General features: G+C 40.8%; 1 protein-coding gene across 1 annotated transcript in view; it reads right to left on the minus strand.

Annotated features, from left to right (window-relative positions):
• Positions 1-12772, minus strand: part of CSPG4B (chondroitin sulfate proteoglycan family member 4B) — a 126452-nt gene that overhangs the window by 15673 nt on the left and 98007 nt on the right. Inside the window, exons 12-13 of the transcript XR_014831299.1 lie at positions 8724-8935; positions 1087-1165 (exon numbers count right to left, since the gene is read on the minus strand). The gene's annotated coding sequence lies outside the window, so the exon portion shown is untranslated. The remainder of the gene's footprint in view (positions 1-1086; positions 1166-8723; positions 8936-12772) is intronic.

The raw sequence follows: 12772 nt of genomic DNA on the forward strand, positions 1-12772 counted from the left end.
TAGCTGCAGAGGAAAGTTCTTACCATCCTTAGGCCTGAAGTGGCCCGGGAAGGAAGCCCTAAGCAGAGCCCTGAAGAGAAAGCTTTGTCAAGAGGGTCATGGCAAGGAGAGCAGCCAGTTGGTCCACAGGGAAGAAGCTGGGAATGAATGTCTTGGCCTCACTTTCCCCACCTTCCTCCCTCTCTCTTTGCTCAGGCTCTGCATTAGCTGAGCTAACCAGAAATCAGAGGGTGAGGGAGCCTCCTGATGTAGCCCATACAGGTCCTCGTCCTGGGCACTGAGCAGGGAAAAGTGTGGCGAGTACACGTGGAGGGACAAAGTGGAACTTTCCCGTTGTCACCACAGGTCCCATCATCCTCCTCGTCTCCCTCCTCATTCAGATGCTATTCGTGAGGACCCTATCTCATATTATTAATATCACTAGGCAGTATAATATACTCCCTCAGAGCTAATACTCACTAAGGACTTACCACGGGTTATATACTGGGTAAGCACGTTCATAAACTGACTTATTTAATCTTTGCTACAACTCTATGAGTATGTAAAATTATTAATAAATTATAATTTATTCTCAATAAAAAATAAAAGCTAAAAGGATAAATAATTTGCCCAAATTTACTTCTAAGTTAGACTTGAAAAAACAAACAAACAAACAAAAAACTCCAGGAGAGTGCCTTAGCACATATTGAGTGCTAGAAAAATTACAGCCGTTATTATTAATATACACCTGTTCTCTTAATAAACCTAGTTACAGGGAGTTTTCATTGTGGCTCGGCAGGTTAAGAACCTGATATAGTCTCCATGAGGATACAGGTTCCACCCCTGGCCTTGCTCAGTGGGTTAGGGATCGGGCATTTTTGCAAGCTGCCATTTACAGATGCAGCTCAGACCTGCTGTTGCTGTGGCTGTGGTATAGGCCAGAGGCTGAAGCTCTGATTCAACCCCTAGATGGGAATTTCTATATGCCACACGTGCAGCCATAAAAAGAAAAACATAAATAAACCTCATCACAACATTTCCGTGAGGGGAACTACTGTCATGATCATTTTCATGTAAAGAAAACAAAGCTCTGAGAAGGCACATCACCTGTCCAATCAAGTCTTCTAACAGCAACCAGGCTTTTTGTGCTGCATCACGCCTTTTGTTCCTTGTTCCTGCTGCTCATCTGTGAAGCAAAGTTTGTGGTTACTTTTCCAGGCTAGTCATTTTCCTAGTCATATACTGACAGGCCAACATCCCAGTTATACTTCATTTATTCTCCCTGAAACCATTCCCAAACTCTGAATGATTTTTTGGAGAAAGGAAGTTTTGTTTTGTTTTGTTTTGTCTTTTTAGGGCCGCACCTGCAGCATGTGGAGGTTCCCAGGCTAGGGGTCAGTCAGAGCTGTAGCTGCCAGCCTGCGCCACAGCCACAGCAGTACCAGGTCTGAGCCGTGTCTGTGACCTACACCACAGCTCTTGGCAACACCGGATCCTTAACCCACTGAGCAAGGCCGGGGACTGAACCTGCGTCCTCATGGATGATAGTCAGATTCATTACCACTGAGCCACGATGGGAACTCCAGGAAGATGCTTTTTTAGTCACAGAAGACTGTCAATACTTCCTTAATTTTTATCTCAATAGCAACTTAAATCTGCAACTCTTGGGAGATTTGGGGGGAGGGGCTAAACTTTGCTTTTTATTTCATTGGGAAAGGCATATTTATGCCTGCTTAGCTCCAATCATAGCAGAGTTGAAAGAACCCTCAGCCTTGCAGCTTTTAACCATGGCCAACCCTTCACAACCCAGCTTCTACTTTCTAAGGTGGAATGAGATAATGCACAATGTTCATCCAGGCTTGGCCCTTCCAGCCATATGAAACTTTTCATCTGCTGGGATCCAGGAACTCTTGATTTAAAATGCATTGAATTCCTGCTTGGAGAGCAAGTTAAACCCAGCTTGGATATTTTATTTAACCTTCAGCTAGCTGGGAGAAACCCAGTGCCAAGTCTGAACTCACACCAGGAGCATTTTCTAGTTCTATATCGGTACTGACAGCAAGTCTGTTGGACTGTATGGAAATGAGACTGGTATATTCAGAACTCTGTTGTTATCTTGGACAAGATATATTTATCTTTGCTAAGTCTCAATACCATTCATTCACTCACTTGTTCAAGGAACTTTTTGACACCGACTGAGATAATAATTGTACAAAGCAAACAAACACCACATGTAGCTTTCGAGCACAGCTGTAGAATAAGAATGTTGAACTGGATGATGACAGAGGTTGCTGCCAGATCTGTTGACAAGTGGAAGATTCTGTGAGTAGGATAAGTTGGTAGTTTTTTTTTTGTTTTGTTTTGTTTTTCTCTTTCTCTCACACAGACTCCCCTGGACCTGGTCTTGTTCTGTTATGGAACTCAGAGTGGTAGGGAGGAAAACAGCAGCGTGTAGTTTGGGCAAGTTCTCCTCTGTCCCCAGTGGTCTCTTTGTGCTTTGAACCTTGTCCTTACTCTGACTACCCTCCATCCTCTCCTTTACTTGCTTACTAAACATCTCCACAGTAAGTGCCCCTTTCCCCGGCAAAGCAAACGTCAAAAGCAGTTGACCCAAAGAACAGACAAAAACCCAGCACCTTGTTCACTGGGTAGCTCAACCCTCCAGACTGAGATTCTTCATATCAGATCAGTTTTCATTAAAGTATTAACATATTTCTCAGGGGATGTAGTGTGTCTGCAGGACATCTGAAAAGGGGTGCGGAATTAAAGAGTTCTGTGTACAACTGCATCTGCTTCAAATTATGCTCTACAAAAGACAAAAATACAGCTCTATAAGTCTAAAAATACTTCTTAGTTGTTAGCCAAAAATGCATTTATTCTTGGATTCATAAAAATTTAAGCCATGTGAAATATGCAGGGGGCATGCACTCTCGTAAAAAATTGACCAAAGAAAGAGAAGGAAAAGTTAAAATAAACTTTGAAAATCCTTTATTGAAAGGAAAGAGAGAAAGTAAGACTTTGGGGGTATGACTAGAAAGAACTGGGAAAGTTTGCCCTGAGGGAAAATTAACACTTCTGAGGACCCTACACCCCAACGTCTCCCCAGGAAGACTATGTGCAGCTGTGAGCCAGGCTCCTCACTCTCACCATTTAAGGGGAGACTAGTAAAGCCAGAGTCAAGGACCCACAACAACCCCAAATCTCAGCATTGTGGTCAGTGCAATGCTTCTCAAAGCATCTAGGATTTGGAAACAGTTTTTTTTTTTTTCTTTCCAATCCAGAATTAGTCAATGTTTTTAAAGGAAATACAATTAGAATAAATTGTTTTAAAAAATGAAATAAAAAAGACAAATAAAATGAGCCCCAAGGAATTTCCTAAGGATCCAGTGTGAAGCTGTCTCTGCAGCTACTTGATTCACTGCTGAGGCATGGGTTCAATCCCATGTGCAGTGGGTTAAGGATCTGGCATTGCCCGCGACCTTCCATATGCTGTGGGTGCAGCCTCCCTCCCCCAAAAAATAAGCACCCATTTTTTTATTACTAGACTTGACAAACATAAAATTACATTTCAAAATTATAAAAAAAATTACTATAAAAAGTTTCTAAGCATGCAGTCTGTATATCTGTACTATTTCAAAGTATATCAGTAACGAGGCACCACACTTTGAATGGCACTGGTGCATCAGGGTGAGATCTGAGAGATTTGCAGTCCAATTCAATCACAAGTGAATAGTATCCCCTGGGGCATTATTTGATCATTCTGAGCCTCTGCTATCTCATCTGCAAAATGGAATAACACTTTTTTATGAGGGCAAGAAAGCATAGCTATACCATACTTGGAAGGTAAGAATTGAGTAAATGCTACCAGGACATAATATTTCCATCACCATCTATGTTAGTTTCCTATTGCTGCTGTAGTAAATTACCACAAACTTAGTGGCTTAACACACATGTATTCTCTGATAGTTGTAGAGGTCAAAAGTCTAAAATGGGTTTCTCTCAGCTAAAATCAAGCCACCTCCTAGAGGCTCTAGATGAGGATCCATTTCTTGCCTTTTCTTCCTCCTAGAGGCTGCTTGCTTTTTTCAGTTTGTGGCCCTTCCTCCATCTTCAAGCAAATTTATAGCAACTTTAGATTTCTCTCTGACTTTGACCTCTTCTGCCTCTGTTTTGCATTTTAAAGGATCTTTGGTATTACATTACATCCACCTAGATAATCCAGGATAATCCCCTTATTTCAAGGTCAGCTGATTAGCAACCTTAATTCCACCTGCAAACTTAGTTCTCCCTTGCCAGATAACAACATATTCATATTGAACATAGTCAAGTTCCTGGAGAGTAAAATGTGGATATCTTTGGGGGGGAGGTATGTGATAATACTGCTTACCCCATCATCAAACATCATTCATTCAACTGACATTTTACTGTCCTTCAGAATTATCATCTTTAAAGGACCCCAGTAGCCACTTCATTCATATCCAATCCAACAGTCAAGGAAGAAGCCTGAGAGTCAGTTATGTGGACTGGGAGAAGCCAAGCATTATTCTTGAACACTAATAGTATCACACACAGGAGGCAAGTCTCCTTTATCCCATAAGATCTTTAAATCATCCAGGAAGATGCTGAGGTGTTTTGGACAGGGATGTTATTCCCCCAGTCAAATGAGAAAACTGAAGCTCAGAGTGTTACTTGCCCAAGGCCATATTGGATCCATCTTCCACAACTTACTAGCCAAATCTGGCACTTTTTTCACAAAACCAGCTTACTTTATTTTTTCCAGTTAATAATAAAAGGCCTTTTAAAGGGTGAAAGTCTGTGGTCAATGAGGAGGAAAAAAATGATATAATACTCTTGACTAAATCAAATATTCCTTTTGAGGAAAAGTAGTTTATATCCTTAGATTTGGTCAAAGAAATTTAGTATAAATTGAAAGCACATGAACTTGAAGAGTGAGTTTACCATGTGCCAAGCACTGTTCTAAGGGGTGTGCATGTATTAATTTGTTAATCCTCACAAGAGCCATTAGAGCAGATACCATTATTACTCACATTTTATGAATGAGGAATTGGAGATACAGAGAGGGACTAGCTTACCAAAAGAGAATTCACTCCTGCCAGCACTTCTGGGAATCCCATCTAATAATAACACCACTAACAGTAAAGATATCTGCCATTTATTGCATGCTTTACATAGAGTTTTCTTACTCTGTTTTCTTAATAATGCTAAGAAGTATTTCTCTCACAGATGAATAAACTAAGACTCAAAGTTCAAGTAGCATGGCCACAATCTCCTGACTTATAGGTGATAGATCTCAAACAGGTCCATCAGATTGTTGGTTTCACTGTCCAATCCTCACATACAGCTGTTCTGACAAAAGTGGCTTTTTCTTATCATTTAGGTCCTTTGGGGGATGGGTGTTAGCTTCAAGCCCCAAATACCTCTAGGCAGTAAGTCATGCATTCCTTTCACAGAATTATAAAATCCTAAGAGGAGTGTTGAGTTAGGCATTTATATACTTTCTAAGTACATATAATTCATCAGAAATTCTTTAGGAATTTTTTACACAATTTAGTGCCATTCTGTTTAGGAAGCAACATCCTGAAGTATCAAATTAGCATCCAAGTAAGTAAAATTAATGATGCTATAATTAACTGAATTATAAACACAGCCCATTAATTGGTACATTTTAATATACTTAACATTGGAAATGATAGCATGCCAGTTGCCACAGTTTCAATATGCAAAATAACAATAAATAGAACAGTTTCTGGTATATAGTAGGCATTCAATAAATGCTATTTTAGGTGGGGTTTTTTTGGGGGGGGGTTGTCTTTTTTTAGGGCTACACCCTAGGAGGCATATGGAGGTTCCCAGCCCAGGGGTCAAATCGGAGCTGTAGCTTCTGGCCTACACCAGAGCCACAGCAACGCCAGATCTGAGCCATGTCTGCAACCTACACCATAGCTCACGGCAACGCCAGATCCTTAACCCACTGAGAAAGGCCAGGGATCAAACCCGTGTCCTTGTGGATGTTAGTCAGGTTCTTTAACCACTGAGCCATGACAGGAACTCCTATTTTAGGTGTATTTATATGTATATTAACTCATTATTATCCCAAATAATTAAAGAGCAGATGTAGTCATTTTTTTTCTTCATTCTCTTTTGAACTCCTCCACTGGTGATAACATTAAGGCTAGGATTTGGTTATTTTTCATAAAGTACTTTATTTACCAGGCATCAAGCATATTCTGAGTAATAGCACTGGAAACAAGTTGGGTGAGGGAGGGAGTGAGGATAGAGAGGTCTTTGTCTTTTTCAGTATCTTTCTGATGACATGAATAATTATTTTTTCTGTGTTTTCATATAATTAGACAATGCGCAAGCCAAGGGGAAATGGGTTCTAAGTTATTTAGGAGAAACTTACCCAGCTAAAAACAATGGGTCAAAAGTTATTTGGTCAAAAGCAAGCAGGTTAACTCAACAACATGGTCAAATGACAATCTGGAAGAGAATGAATATTTCTGACTTCAGAACTCTTTCCCAGTTGGAGCGGATCCACTTGATAGAAAACTGTGCTATGCTTAGGAGGGAGAGAGGCATTCCCAAGCCTCCTCTGGGTGGTCGCTGTCTCCTGGGGTGGCCATGGCACCAGCAGGCACCCTTGGAGGCTATTATCTCCTTTCCCATCCCAGGTTGTTAGGCAGGACACTATGCTTCAGGGGGAGGGGGTGTGTGGCAGCAAGAGCATCAGAGAAAAATAAAACAAATGGAAGGAGACAAAGGAGTTACTGGACTTGACATCCAGCTCCATGAAAGTCCCTAGGAAGCAGTTCTATAACACGCCCACTCCCTAATTTTCCAAGAAATTGGAGGAACTGGTATTCCAGATGTTCTCTCAGGGCCCACTGCTGGCCAGTGTACATCTGATGGATGTCTTTGGCCTGCCCAAGAGTATCTACCAGGCTATTTGAAAATATTGCCAAAGTTAAGCAGTGCCTTTTATGAACCAAATGCTTCAGCCACATAATAGCAATGGGATTATTTCAAAACTCAATCTAGGAGTTCCCATGGTGGCTCAGCAGAAACAAATCTGACTAGTGTCCATGAGGACACCGGTTCCATCCCTGGCTTCGCTCCATGGGTTAAGGAGCCAGCATTGCCATGAGCTGTGGTGTAGGTCACAGACACAGCTTGGATCTGGCATTGCTGCAGCGGTGGCATAGGCCAGAGGCTACAGCTCTGATTGGACCCCTAGCCTGGGAACCTCTTTATGCCACAGGTGTGGCCCTAAAAAAAAAGACAAAATTCAATCTAAATATTGGCAACTGTGACCCAAAATCATTTGTGTTTCTTTGAAGACAACTTTAAAAACCTGTAAGATTTTCTTTTTTTCTCTCCTTATGCTGAATGGAATGACTGAGAAAATGGTAGGCATCTAATAAGCGTCATTCACTGATGACTTGCCTACCAAAGGGTTCTGCTTTTCCGATGAAATTAAGGTCAAGGATCTATGTTTATTTCACAAGAGCCTTCCAGAGAAAGGATTTTTCCTGAAATAAGCTCTTTCTGAAGCTTGATGAAGGTGTTCTGTTTTGAAGTAAGGGTTTAAGATTACTTGTGAGACACTGCGATATACTGCCCAATCTTGAGGAATGGACTCATCCAACACCTACTCGGCAAAGAGGACCCCACTGGTGACTGTAGGAGCAGCAAATAGCCCCTGGTACTAGGTAGCAATGAAATTGTTAAAATTTTCAACCACTGATGAAGTGGGATGGTATACTGATGGAAAGGAATTCACTAGATGCTGTTATATATCAGGTATTTGGGAAATAATAAGAAAAATGGAACTCGATGGGTATTGGTAAACTCAATTAATGATCTGAGAAAAGGTAATGAAAAGCTCAGAGTGATTAACTGACAATTACAAGCTAAGAGTGAATGCCAGAGAGACCTTCCTTCTTAGCATATAAAAAGGTATCATCTCTTATAGTGAGAAAGCTGAGAAGCAGCCTCAGGAATTATTTGATATGGTAGTTGACTCCAATCAAATAAAAAAAGTTAAACTCCCAATTAAGATATTATATGGTGGAGTTACCATCATAGCTCAGCAGTAACAAATCTGACTCCTATCCATGAGGACGAATGTTCAATCCCTGGCCTCACTCAGTGGGTTAAGGATCTGGCATTGCTGTGAGCTGTGGTGTAGGTCACAGATGCAGGTCAGATCTGGCATTGCCCTGGCTGTGGTGTAGGCCAGCAGCTGCAGCTCTGATTTGACCCCTAGCCTGTGAACTTCCATATGCCCTGGGTGCAGCCCTAAAAAGATCCCCCTGCCCTCAAAAAATGACATTATATGGTCCCAAGGCCATGGCCCTTGTTAGGAAAGAATGAGGTTTGGAAATATGGAATAGGGACATCTTGGTTGATGCCACCCAAAATTTCAACTCTCTAGCCTTCTCCTAACCACCTAAGCATGCAAAATTGGCCCCCTTCCTGCCTATTAAAGGATAACATGCTTGCTTACTTGAATAAGACACAAGGGTCTTCCTCTCATAAGACAAAATGCAACTCCCTTACCCCTGAATCTGCCCCTACTTCCTTCCTGCCACTAGACCAATAAATAGGATTAAATCACAACATAATTGGGCTTTCCAACTTTATATAGTATATCCACAAATTCCCTTCTCTTAGCCTTTTACTTCCCCTCCATTGCATGCCACGGCAATCTCTGGCCTTTTTACCTCATTTGGTTGAGGCATTTCTTTTACACATCCTTCTAGGAGTCATCCTAGCAGCATGCTTGAACCATTTCCTGGTGCCTTCTCTAGGTTATGTAGAGTATATTCTGGAGGAGGGCTCCCAAGTCAATAAATTCTCTCTCCTTCAGCTTTATATTTCACCCCTTGTGAGGGTGATGGTCATAATATCTCCATTTAATTCACCAGTCTTCCCCCTGCAGAAACCAGACAGACACTGAAAGATGACAGTGGACCAGTACAAAAACTCAACTAAGCGGTAGTCCCAACTGCAGCTGCTGTGACAGCTCTAGCAGATTAACATGATCTCAGGCCCATGGTATGGGGTCATACATTTCTTTTTAGTCAAAAAAGAGGGTTAGATGCTTCACATTCATTTGGAATGTATAATAGTATGTGTTCACTGTATTTCCCAGGTCCATATGAATCCTCTCATTCTCTCATAAAATAGAGTCTGCAAAGACCTGGACATCCCACAGAACCTCACATTGCTTTACTCTGTTGATGGCATCATGTTAATCAGACCAGAGGAGCACAAAGTGGCCAGTTCATTGGAGGCCTTGGTGAGATAAATATACTTCAAAGAATGTGAGATAAATCCTCTGAAGATTCTAGGAAGGGCTACATCAGTAAAATTTTTAGGTGCCTGGTAGTCTGAGGCAAGCTAGGACATACTCTCCAAAGGAAAAATTGTTGCTTCCCATACTTCCAACCATGAGGAAGGATATGTAACACCTGATAAGCCACTTTAGAATCTGGGGAATATACCCCAGGAATACTCTTCCACACAGCAGTGTATGACATGAAAGGCTGCCAGCTCTGAGTAGGCTCCAGGGTAGGACTTTGTTAGGTCCAGGATGCAGTGCTTGGATCATCAAGTCATAAAGTAAGGCGCGGTTAGCAGAAGTCTCTTATTAAATAAAAGCACTACACCTAGGATTGACCACTGATAGGACTGAAGAATACAAGGAAGCTATGTAGGCAGGTAGCCCAGATCCTCATGCCATCCATTACTCTCACACTAGCTCCTCTCCTTCAGCTCACACCTGCGGCCACATGTAGGATCTTTTATGACCAGCTAATGGAGGGGAAAAAAGGATGAGCTTTTAATGGCTTCCAAAGATGTCCATTCATGGAAACTTACATGGCAAAGGGGTTTTGCAGATGTAATTAAGCCTATCCAGGTGGACCCAATCTAATCACACAAGTCCTTAAATATAGTATCTTCCCAGTCTGTAAAGAGAAAGACACAGCAATAGAAGGCTAGTAGAGATGACAGCTTGAGAAGGATTTGATGCCCCTTTGCTGGTTCTAAGGTACAGGGTTCTACATACATGTGCAAATGCCTGAGAGAAGCCTCTTGGAGGTAAGGTCAGCCCCTTGGAGCCAGCAGAGACATGAAGTCCTACAACCAGTCCTACAACCTCCTGGGACTGAATTCTCCCCAAACCTGAATGAGCAAGGAAACATACTTTGCTACACCCTCCAGAAAGAAATGCAGCCCACTGACACCTTGATTTTAGTCCAGTGAGACCCATACTGAACTTCTGAAGTATAGAGTTATAAGATAAAAAAAAAATTATGTTGTTTTAAGCCACTAAATCAGTGGAAATTTGTTATGGAAGCCAAAGAAAATGAATACTCGGATAGCCATATTGGTCAGTGTTTCACTTAGTTGATTTTAAGAAATCTGTAGATGAGATCATCATGCAGCTGTCGACATTGAATATAATTTCACTCAGTTAAATTCAGCTTTCCTCTACTAAGCATTTATTCTAGGCCTCCTACAAGGTAAGATTTGGCTCCTGCTCCAAGAAACTGACACTTTTTTTTTTCTTTTTTTAGGAGAAATGAATATTTACATAACATTTTACATAAATGTAACAATACAAACAGTATGTATTGCCTACTATTACAAAGGAAAGAGAGAAGGGACAGGGTAGGGAGGAGGAAGGAGGAAGGAAGGACAGAAGGAAGGAGGGAGGGGAGGAATGAAGGACAGAAGGAAGGAAGGGACACAGGTAAGGGACAAAGAAAAAAAGAGGGTAGGGAGGAAAAGGAAAACAGTGTTAGGGAGGAAGAACTTTTACCCTTCTAGGTTCTTATGGCTGGTCTAAGAATTAAATCAACATGAGAGAGATTAAAAGGAGAAAATCAAACAAAAGTTTAATAACATGTAGACATGGCAGAAACCGAGGAAAACTGAGTTGTTTGCCAAAATGGCTGAAGCCCTCACCTTCAACACCATCTTCAGCTAAAGACAAAAGAGGATGTTGGGGGTGTGAGTTTGAGGCCTCAAAGGAGAAGAAGGGAATTTACATGGAGATAGAAAAGCAAATGTTTGATAAACAAATGTTTGCTGGGCCAGGCAGAGACAGCGGGACACAGAAAGGACTTTTAACACACAGACTTGGCTAGGTCCCTCTCTGTCTACACACACAGTTCACACTGTAGTTACCTATGGTGATGGTGGCTGCCTTCTTGGAACAGGACCTCCATCTACATTCTTTTAGGCAGTTAGGCTTTTGAGCCCTAAAAATAATCAGCCTAAATTAATCCTCATGAAAATGAGACGTATTTTGAGGCCACAAATTTTGTTCCCCTACATCAGATAGAATAATAAACATAGAAGAAGAAAAATCTTTAAACAAATGTTTAATGTTAAAAAGATAGTGGAGACCAGAAAGACTATCCTGAAGATATTTCCTCCCCTTAAAAAACTCACCAAATGTGGTATATACATTCTATGGATGTTATTCAGCCTTTAAAAAGAAGGAAATTCTATTCAAACACCTCATGCAGCTTTATGTTAAAAAAAAAAAATACAACCCAGTCAAAACATGAGCACATATAAATACACACTTCTCCAAAGAAGACAGACAGATGGCCAAAAAACACAGGAAAAGATGCTCGATACCACTAATTAGTAGAGAAATGCAAATCAAAACTACAATGAAGTATCACCTCACACCAATCAGAATGACCATGATAAAAAAGTCTGCAAATAATAAATGCTGGAGAGGGTGTGGAGAAAAGGGAACCCTCCTACACTGTCATTGGGAATGTAAATTGGTACAGCCACTATAGGGGACAGATTCCTTAAAAAAACTAAATATATAACTACCATATGATCCAGCAATCTCACTCCTAGGCATATATCTGGAGAAAGCCATAATTCAAAAAGATACATGCACCTAATATTTACTGCAGCACTATCTACAATAGCCAAGATATGGAAGCAACCTAAATGTCCATCAATGGAAGAATGGATAAAAAAGATGTGGTATTATGTATACAATGGAATACTACTCAGCCATAAAAAAGAATGAAATAATTCCATTTGCAACAGCATGGGTGGAACTAGAAATTATCATACTAAGTGAAGTAAGTCAGACAAAGACAAATATCATATGCTATCACTTATATGTGAAATCTAATGAAAAACATCACAAAAGAACTTAAAAAATAGAAACAAACACAGATTTTTTTATGGTTACCTAGGGGAAACTGAGGGGGGAGGGATAAATTAGGAGGATGGAAATAACATATTAACACTACTGTATAAAATAGATAATTAACAAGAACCTACAGCACAGGGAAATCCACTCAATAGTTTGTAACAACCTGTATGGGGAAAAAGAGAGATTATATGTATATGCAAAACTGATTCACCTTGATGTATACCTGAAACTAATACAACATTGTAAGTTCAGCTATAATACAATTTCTTAAAAAGTAAAAAATAGAAAATAAAAAGAAAGAGGAGTTCTTGTCATGGTGCAATGGAAATGAATCTGGCTAGTATCCATGAGGATGCAGGTTTGAACCCTAGCCTTGTTCAGTGGGTCATCGATCCAGCGTTTCCGTGAGCTATGGTATAGGCCACAGATATGACTTGGATCTGGTGTTGCTGTGGCCGTGGTATAGGCCGGCAGCTGTAGTTCAGATTCAGCTCCTAGCCTGGGAACTTCCATATGCCGCTGGTGCAAAAAATAAATAAATAAGGTAATTCTGACCTATGTTTTAACTTAGAT

This window comes from Sus scrofa, chromosome 16, assembly GCF_054392235.1.
Source record: "Sus scrofa isolate SSC_HxYL_T2T_F1_AM1 chromosome 16, Sscrofa_HxYL_maternal_Yorkshire_Landrace_v2.0, whole genome shotgun sequence".
In the NCBI taxonomy this organism is placed as follows: domain Eukaryota; kingdom Metazoa; phylum Chordata; class Mammalia; order Artiodactyla; family Suidae; genus Sus; species Sus scrofa.